Source organism: Panulirus ornatus, chromosome 38, assembly GCF_036320965.1.
Source record: "Panulirus ornatus isolate Po-2019 chromosome 38, ASM3632096v1, whole genome shotgun sequence".
NCBI lineage: Eukaryota > Metazoa > Arthropoda > Malacostraca > Decapoda > Palinuridae > Panulirus > Panulirus ornatus.
This window is the reverse complement of record NC_092261.1, coordinates 25,190,488-25,201,414: the sequence shown is the minus strand read 5'-3', so window position 1 is coordinate 25,201,414 and position 10,927 is coordinate 25,190,488.

The window sequence follows — 10,927 nt, the reverse complement described above, 5'->3', positions numbered from 1 at the left end:
TGCACACTTATGTATGTCACTTGTGAAACCAGTCATGTCAAGGCGACATGTATTGTGTGTCTATGTGTAGTAGTCTGTTGAGTACCCTCCTCCCTAGAGTTTGGCTCAAGCAACTCGTTAAGGAAATTCATTAGGCTGGTTGTTTCTTCACGCTGGTACAATGATGCTGTTGGTCCATGAGGAAGGTATGTGACCCAGAGGATAACACACATTGTACATTATGAATAACCGGTTAACTACCTACAAGATGCAAATGTCTAATGATCTCTTGTGGTATTATGCTCCCGAAAGGCACTTCCTTGTCACAGGTAAGGACTCCGTCAGGGATATACTTGTTGCTCGTTTAGCATGACCTGTGCAAGATTATCTCTGGCTTTGGATGAGCTATACAAAACACTTCTAGTATTTGATGACAGTAAACTGTAGCGAGAAACATGAACGCTTAGCCAGATCAGCCGCTCTGAAACTGATGATAGCCTCCTGATGATGTTATAGAAAAGTTTTGGATTAACCTCTGCTACGTCGAGGATTACCCATATCAATGTTTCTCTTGCTCCTCCTTTCTTATCCTGGTACACTCAATCTTTGCTTTGTTATGCATTTCAAATTCTGGCTGGCAGTAATGACATCTGTACTTGTTGTACAGCGCTTCCTTAAGCTCTCTCTGTGGCTGACAACTTCCTGAACCACAAAACTCTTTTACAGACTATCAGGTTACAGTGAGAGGTTAGAGATTCTAGATTTACCCATCATGGAAGAGAGAAGACTAAGGGGTGACAGAATCACAAACTTTACGTTATTAGCTAAGATTTCTGACGTTAGTAATGAATGCAGATGTCACCAACTGCCCAGCAAAATGGAGGGGTCACAGTGGGTCCGACCACAACCAGGTCATAGCAACAACAGAGGCCTGGAGGATTATTCCTGAATTTTGTACCTTGAGTGACTACATTCTCTTCCATCGTACACCTCCATACATCAAAGCATGGAGGAGATGTGGCACTCTTGTGTCACAGAGACTCACGTCCAACCCCGCCTACAGATAACGTGCCTGAGGGTCTGGAAGTGATACTGGTTAAGATTTCGCCCTCATTACACCCACGCCAGACTGGCACCATCATGTACTGTGTAGTCGACCACTACCACGTAGTCCTCCAGCACCTTATCTTCACATCTGACACGCTCAGGATCAGCTTCTGATATGTGGAGATTTCAGTGAGATAGACTCCACCATCCACCAAGAACAACTGCATCTATCTCAGATTGTTCAGCTTCCTCCGCATGGTCAAAGCACTCTTGACCTGATTCTTACTGACATGGCTGACCACGACCTGCCATCCGAGCCTCATCCCCCATCTGAGCAGTACTCATTTATCATTGTTGTGGTCCTCCGTCCCAACCATCTCCTTACATAAGCGGGCAGACACCAAAACTTTTCGGCCGTTACTGCCTCGATGAAGAGAAATTTCTGTTGGTGGGAAGCATGTCATCACTGAATTGAGATGATCACTGAAGATGAAGTTTAAATCATGTGGGAGAGGTATCATGCAACCTGAAGCCAGGTTTCTCTTTCACTAACAACTTTACTTCTTCATCTCACCACTCACTACCTTTTCTAATCTGCCCACCTCCCACCTATCATACCATAGATCTTTTGCGGAAGCCATCACTGCTTCCCTAAATACATCCCATTCCATACCCACTCCCCTCACTTCATTTGTTCTCATCTTTTGCCATTCTGCATTCATTCTTTCTAGGTATTTCTTCACACAAGTCTCCTTTTTAAGCTTTCTTACTCTCACCACTCTCTTTTCCCCGATAATGTTTCCAATTTTTCGAAAACCTCTACAAATCTTCACCTTCGCCTCCGCAAGACAGTGATCAGACATCCCACCAGCTGCCCCTCTCAGCACATTTGCATCCAAAAGTCTCTCTTTTATACGGCTATCAATTAACTCTTAATCTAATCATGCCCATTGACCATCTCTGTTACTCACATACGCATGATTGTGTTGTGTATATCTCTCTTTGTTAAAACCAGGTATTCCCAATCACCAGTCTCTTTTCAGCACACAATTCTATAGGCTCTTCACCATTTTCATTCATAACCCTGAGCACCATATCCACCCCGACTATACCCTCAACTGCAACATTACTCACCATCGTATATAAATCACTCATCATCACTGATACCCGATCGTGTACATCAAAGCTGTTGACATACTCACTCAACTGCTCCTAAAACACTTGCCTCTCATGATCTTTCTTCTCATGACCAGGTGCATAAGCGCCAGTAATCACCAGTATCTAACCATCCACTTTCAGTTTAACCTACACCAATCTAGAATATATATATATATATATATATATATATATATATATATATATATATATATATATATATATATATATATATATATATATATATATATATAAATTCGCAAACTCACGAGGAGCAATGATATGAGTAAACTCGCTAGAAAGATAAACAAACAATTTCAAAGCTTTCCAGCGTATTTCAAGTCAGTATTAAGGATACAGAGTCAACATGAACAAGAGAAAATATACACATCCAGACTCTGCCACACATGAGGTAAGAAGGGACAGTTGATCTGAGAAACATGGAAAGGTTGACCGGCTCAGTCAGGTCAGTTACTGCATTCATAACTTTCTTACATTTCACTAGATATATTATTAAGGCAAACCTTTATGTTTTCAGACATCTTTGATGATGTCAACAATGAACAGTTCTTCGAAAGATGAAGGATAGAATAACCAGAGGCCATACATAAATTACGTGAGAAACTTGTTAGATAAGAAGCAAAGAAGCACAGTTTCAGAGGAGTGGATGAATGAAGTAAACTGAAGGACGGATCTATGTATGTGGCCCGCACACACAAGCTTAGAATTTTGTGTGATGGTGGAGAAGGTTCAAGAGATGTGTCCCATGTGTGTCAAACTCCCTCTCAGTACAGCATGAGTGAGACATTTCGTAAACAACCTGATGAATCTGCAAATGTGTACAAAGACTACTTGTTTCTCAGTAAAGTACAAGAGCTAATGTCCCTCAGGTTTCAAACTCGTTCCGATTACTTGACCAAATGATCGTCACAAAGTGGTAGTAAGATACACACGAAGCTGTTGAAAGCTTGATCATGGCTGCCATGTTATGAAACTATACAGTGTTGGGTCACGTCTGGCTACAGGGCTCGCCTGACGGTCCCTCTGTCGCTACTCCAGCGAACTGCTGCTGTGTTTACACTCCAGGTACGACCACAACACTCACATAGACCCTCTCTCTCTCTCTCTCTCTCTCTCTCTCTCTCTCTCTCTCTCTCTCTCTCTCTCTCTCTCTCTCTCTCTCTCTCTCTCTCTCTCTCTATCTTCTCTCTCTCTCTCTACTCTATCTATCTATCTATACTGAGTTTTTTCGTGGAATCAACCAATCACAAGTGTTAATATATTCGTTACTTAAGTGGCTTTGTGATGTTGCCAGTTCTCATGCCACACCACGTCCTCAGTCGAGGCTGTGTGAGGCGTATAACACACCAGACAACCTTACATCAAAGGAGAGAGCCAATATGGAGGTAAGGACCTGCCATCGTGCACGACAAACTCTTCGTTGGTTTCAGGAGACAACGTTTGATAATACCATGACGACGCTTCACCAAATTGAATACCTTGAGCAAATATAGAAAACTGGAAAAGAGGTTTGAAAAGGGATATTAAATTTTCAGGTTATTTGCGCAGCCGATCATTTACTTTATTTCTTACTTTGGGGTAATATTATGGTTCATAGTGAGGGTGGTAATATTACAGCTCACAGTGAGGGTGGTAATATTACAGCTCACAGTGAGGGTGGTAATATTACAGCTCACAGTGAGGGTGGTGATATTACAGCTCACAGTGAGGGTGGTAATATGACAGCTCACAGTGAGGGTGGTAATATTACAGCTCACAGTGAGGGTGGTAATATTACAGCTCACAGTGGGGGTGGTAATATTACAGCTCACAGTGAGGGTGGTAATATGAGAGCTCACAGTGAGGGTGGTAATATTACAGCTCACAGTGGGGGTGGTAATATTACAGCTCACAGTGAGGGTGGTAATATTACAGCTCACAGTGAGGGTGGTAATATTACAGCTCACAGTGAGGGTGGTAATATTACAGCTCACAGAGGGACTGGCCAATATTAGTTTACTCCTATATATCCAAACTTAGGAGTCAAAATGCAGCTTAGACACCCACGTTACAGTTGTAATCAAAATACAGTAAACCTACTTTTCGTAAGTACAGTTCCGCACACACACTGATCGCTCACATTAATGCATTTCCCTTTAACCTGTCTCTCCGATCTTCCTCAATATTCCAGTAAAAATACAACTTTACAATCCACATGAACAACCAAGAGCTTGAGAGCAAGATGAATAATACAGGTTGTAAATATTGTATATAATAACCTGCACAGAAAGAACCGAAGTAAAGGGGGAAAAATCAGTTAGCCAGAAGACAACAAAATCAAGTAATTTGTGCAAAATATTTTAAACCGAATCCATGAACCAATGCTTGATAAACCAAGATCAATAAACCGGGATCAATAAACCGAATCCATGAACCAATGCTTAATGAACCAAGATTAATAAACCGGGATCAATAAACCGAATCCATGAACCAATAGTTGATAAACCAAGATTAATAAACCGGGATCAATAAAGCGAAGTCAATAAAGCACTCAGGAGGCGAGAGTCCACCACAGTCGCTAGGGAAAGGTGTGTCACTAATCGTCTGAGGAAGATATACTGACCCGTGATCATTACTTCAGAATCTTTGTACCTGAAATGAAGATGAGGTTGAGAAAGCATCAGACTCAGGATGAACAGGAAAACTCTGTAAAATATGGAACATCTTGTGTCTTACTGAACAAACGCTGAACACCACTACATTACGGGCTCATAGTAAACTTTGATTTACCTGCTTCTTTGTCACTTTTATATGAACGTTTGTTACATCTTTACCGTTGCAGAATTTCCTCGACACTTACCTTCAGAAGTGTTTAGTTATCATAAAAGGTGAGAGTATATATACATTAAATGTACATATATGTATATATCAATTCATCTATCTATCTATTAATATATATATATATATATATATATATATATATATATATATATATATATATATATATATATATATATATATATATATATATATATATATATATATATATATCCCTGGGGATAGGGGATTAAGAATACTTCCCACGTATTCCCTGCGTGTCGTAGAAGGCGACTAAAAGGGGAGGGAGCGGGGGGCTGGAAATCCTCCCCTCTCGGTTTTTTTTTTTTTTTTTTTTTTTTTTTTTTTTTTTTTCCAAAAGAAGGAACAGAGAATTGGGCCAGGTGAGGGTATTCCCTCAAAGGCCCAGTCCTCTGTTCTTAACGCTACCTCGCTAATGCGGGAAATGGCGAATAGTTTGAAAGAAAAGAAAGAAATATATATATACATATAACTCAGATATTTTACGGCAGCGATGAACAAGCAAGTCCTCAGGCTCTAAAAATACTTATCATTGTATATATAAAATGCGGAACACATCGATAAAAAGTGTTATAAAAGCTGTAAGTTACAATGGGATTAAAATTTCAAATCAAAATGCTCTTAGAACGAGTGTTAAAATGCGTGTAAAATTACATATCAAAACAGAGTGATACATTATGACGGTCTTTTAGAAAAATGTATTAACGATGTATTTTTATGAAATTGTAAACAATATATTTCAAGAACTTATTAAAAAATCCATAGAAGTAAAATAGGAGTTAAATTTGCTCTTCATGAATTATCCTAGAACAAAAATTGAAAATCAACATAAATCTGTATATGAGTTAGGAATATTAATGTCCATATCAAGTTTCAGGGTTATCTATCGAAGGTTCGTAAAAAAAAAACCGGATGTAATAACAGAATGTCAACCAGTTTTACTTAAATGTATTTTAGTGGAAAATACCATTGATCGGTCTGTGTGGTATGGTTACTACCTGTGTGGTATGGTTACTACCTGTGTGGTATGGTTACTACCTGTGTGGTATGGTTACTGCCTGTGTGGTATGGTTACTGCCTGTGTGGTATGGTTACTGCCTGTGTGGTATGGTTACTACCTGTGTGGTATGGTTACTACCTGTGTGGTATGGTTACTACCTGTGTAGTATGGTTACTGCCTGTGTGGTATGGTTACTGCCTGTGTGGTATGGTTACTACCTGTGTGGTATGGTTACTACCTGTGTGGTATGGTTACTGCCTGTGTGGTATGGTTACTGCCTGTGTGGTATGGTTACTACCTGTGTGGTATGGTTACTACCTGTGTGGTATGGTCACTACCTGTGTGGTATGGTTACTGCCTGTGTGGTATGGTTACTGCCTGTGTGGTATGGTTACTGCCTGTGTGGTATGGTTACTACCTGTGTGGTATGGTTACTGCCTGTGTGGTATGGTTACTACCTGTGTGGTATGGTTACTACCTGTGTGGTATGGTTACTGCCTGTGTGGTATGGTTACTACCTGTGTAGTATGGTTACTGCCTGTGTGGTATGGTTACTGCCTGTGTGGTATGGTTACTACCTGTGTAGTATGGTTACTACCTGTGTGATATGGATCAGTACTGTGTAAGTAGAGACGTTGATCAAGTTGTAGTTCTAGTAAAAGAATGTTATTCCTCCTCTTTGGTCCGAGCCTCAGACAGTGTCAGGAGTCACGTGATGGTAGCATCATCCTTAACAACTGAAGTTGTTACAGAAATGTCTCATGGTGGATGTAGCTTCTCGCTGACAACCTCAATGATCCCGATATTTGGTAGACCTAAGACCTAACCAACCAAACAGTCAATTCAGAGCCAGAAAATGTAGGTTTCTTTCCACAAACATATAACCTATCTCTCCTCTCTTCTCATCTTGTTTACATCTACACACGTTGAAATAACCAAGTGTGAGCCTTCAATGAGGATAAGCAATCTCTTCTTTTAATAATCGATACATACAAGGGAGTAATTTTCAACCCACCATTCCCGTCCCATTTGTTTCCTTTTACGACACACAGGGACTACGGGTTTGTAGACTTAACTCTTAGTTCGTACGAGGATAAGAGGAACTATCATAACGGTTGATCCTAGTGTAGCAGGTGTGCACAGAAAAACTATGGCTGACTGATATCTTTTGGTGCAACTTGAATTAGTATACGTCTGCGTGGGTGCACTGTGTCTCCTCACCCTCCTGGTGTGTTTTGTGTTCCCTGTTCACGCGTTGCCTGACCCCAGGACCTTCCCCAGCTGATGCTCCTCCCTTCCCATCTCACCCTTGTTCTTTCCCTAACTCATTCATGTTCCCGCTTTAATTCATCTCTGCCCGTTGTCTGTTCCTCGCATAGTCTTCCTCTCTTTAACCTTTGTTCTCTTATTCCATTCCTGTTCTATCTTATTTCATTCTTCTCTTACGTCTGTTGAATAGTTTCTTTTCCTTTTCTTTGGTTTCCTCCGCTTTCCGCTACCTTTAACTACAAATCAGTGCCAACTATTCTTTTCCTATTTCATTTTTCTTTTCCATTTATGTTATCTCCGTCCTTTCTCTTTCCCAACACTATACATCCCACCCAAAATCTTTACCTATCTCTTTCTCGTTATATTTCCACCACATCCCAAATCTTCCCATATCATTTCCCGGTCTTGCTCTAAACTACCTTAAAGTCTTCCTCAGGCGTTTTCATGAAGCCTATCTAACCCAAAAATCTGTTCTTTTTTCACATTCTTATCCTTGCCTTACCTGATTTCTTCTTCATCATTCCCATAGCTATTTTTCTTTCCCTAAACCTGCTCTTCCTCAGTACTGTTCTTGCATGTCCCAGTTTTCTCTTTTTTCTGTTCCAGCCCTACCCTTCCCCTGCCACAAGTCTGTTCCTTCCCTGTTCTATGCATGTTATTTCTCTTAATCATCAATACGTTTCAACTGTTCCATTCTTATATTGTTCTGTTTTACCTCCGATTTTTCCTTGTCTCATCTATCATTTTCTTTTATCCCATCTCCCTTTAACCTTACTCTACCTCCGTTTTTACCCTACTCCGTCCCTGATTTTCCTCAACCAACCCAACTCTTTTCAAACCTATTCCATGTCTTTTCTTTTTCCCATTCCTCTTCTGCTGTATGCATACTGTTTCTCTATCCTTCCATGCTATTTTTCTGCACAGTTTTATTCTTTACCTATTATTCTTCTGTGCAATTCCTGTTCTTTTCTTCCCCATTCCTGATTTTCGTCCATCCTTTTCCTATTTTTGCTTCATTAAGATATCTGTTCTCCACTCACCCAACCTTTAGTTCCCTCTCTTCCATTTCTTTTCTTCCTCTTGTTCCTTCTTGGATCCCATCGACGGTATGAACCGTTCTCGCTTCTTTCCCATCTCGTCTTTAACATTTCCCAATCATATCTCTGTTATCTCTCTGTTTCAACTGTGGATATTTCCCTGTTCCACTCCTGTCCTTCTCCTCTATACCTTCCCTTCCTGACCTGTTCCTTGCCTCTCGTCCTCTTTCTCTCTTAACGAACAAAGGTCCCCCGAGGCTAGCAGTATGCTACCTCTCCCCTCTATGATTAACAATTCCTGATAACTTAATCCCTTCAGGTCACATAAAATGATTAATTACCTCCAGCACAATATACAGTTCTAATTGCATCTTCATGTTTCGTACAGCTGACGCACGAGGGGATACGTCTGGGACCACCTTACTCCACACCTGAATATATAAGTAACCTCACCGTAATTCTCCTCGCTATATGATCTGGTCTTCCTCTCATGATGTACTACGTAAAGATTTCACTGTGAATTCGTACTAAACTCTTCACGATATATTTCGTTGTACTGGGTCATCATTGCCTTCCGTGGTTTTAAATGCCGGATAATATTTAGATTCTCATGAAGAACATAGTTACTTATCCTAATTCAGAATGTCTCAAGCACAAAAGCACACACACACACACACACACACACACACACACACACACACACACACTGGTCTCCATGACGTACTAGTCAGAGTTACTGACCATGAGTCAGCACTGGTCAGTCCCGGGATCAGACCTGCCAGGATTCCATTCCTAAACATGGCAGTCGTCCCATACCCGACCTAGCTGTTCATCCTCACCGCTCCTGAAGACATTTTGATCCTACACAATCTGAAACTTTATGCGTGCAATTACCCTCTCAATCACCATTCTCCCATACGTCTTACCATGTACACTCAACAAACTTATATCTCTGTATTTTGAATATTCACTTTTGTTTCCATTGCCTTTATGCAGTGGACTATTCATGTATTCCGCCAACCCTCAGGCACCTCGCCATGAGCCATACATACACTGAAAATGCATACATCAATCACTCCGTTTTTAAGACATTCAAGTGCAATCTCATCCATTCAAGTCATTTTTCCGCACTTCATTTTACGCAGAGCTTTTACCACCTCTTTTCTTTTCATCACAGTAATTTCCATGACCCTCTCACTTTGTATACGTCCGCGTCCAAAAACATCCCACGTTCACGTTCAAAAATGTCCCACATTTGCCATCCTATCATAGAGTTCATTTGACAACATCTGTAAATACTCATTTCATCTCGTCCACATCTTCATGCCTGTTATCCCTTCTTATTTACCCCCTTCATCGATGATCCCATTTGTTCCCTTGTTTTCCTCATGTTATCAACATCCTTCCTTTTCATATTCTACGTGAAGTTTGCTGACAATCTTTCACCCCAACTCTAATTTCCGTCTCTTTCAACCCTTGTAACATCCTCTCGAACTCATATCACCTTCTCTTACACATCCTAGTCCTTTGCACTCCCCTGCATATAACGCCCGTTCACCTCTATTCTCTCTTTCCCTTTCAATTTAACTTCCTCATCCCACCGCTCACTAGCCTCTCTTACTTGTCCACCTCCCTGCTTTTCGCATACCACACACTTTTCTCGCACATGGAAGTGGTGCCTCACGAAACACTTCCCATCCTCACCCACTCCCCTAACTTCATTTACCCTCACCTTTTGCCATCCTTTACTCAGTCTCTTTAATATCTTCTCACAAATCTCTGTACCAAGCTCAGTCACTTCTATAACCTTCTTCTCACCTACATCACTTCCTCTTTTCCGGAAGCCCTACAAACCTTTACCCTCGCCTCCACAAAATAATGATCATATGTCTCACCAGTTGCCCTTCTCATCATATCATTGTCCAAGAAATTCTCTCATTGCACACCTATCTGTTAGTATGTGATGTAGTAATGCCGTCCTACCACCTTTCGTAGTCACCTATGTATACATCTGTTCATATGTCACTCTTTTTAAACCAGGTATCTCCATTCACGATTCCTTTCCAGCGCAAAACTCCACAAGCTGTTCACCGTTCTCATTTACAATACTGGGAATCTTATGCCCTTAATTATACCCACAACTGTCACATTACTCACTCGTGCATTCAAATCACACAATAACACATCAAAACAACTGATACTCAGCTCCTACCAAAACAACCGCCTCTCTTCGTAAGTCTTTTCATCTCCAGGTGCATGAGCACTAATACCAAGTACCCACCTCTCGCTCACCACTTTCATTTATACCCACATCTTGGTCTCCCTTACACTGTCACGCTGTACAGCAGCCGGCAGTAACATAAGACTGTCATATTAGTTCATGTGTCATTGTGGCAGCTGTGCTCACTGGCTTACTCAGTTCAATATACTTGTACAGTATGTGTTATGTTCAACTTCCTCACCCGGGCAGACCACACTTACAGTAATGCGCTGCAGATTTTGTCAAACGGTTCTTCTCTTATACCAAGAATCTTTAACTTAGAAATTATTTTCAAAGTAGTATGTTAAAGAGGTTCTCAAT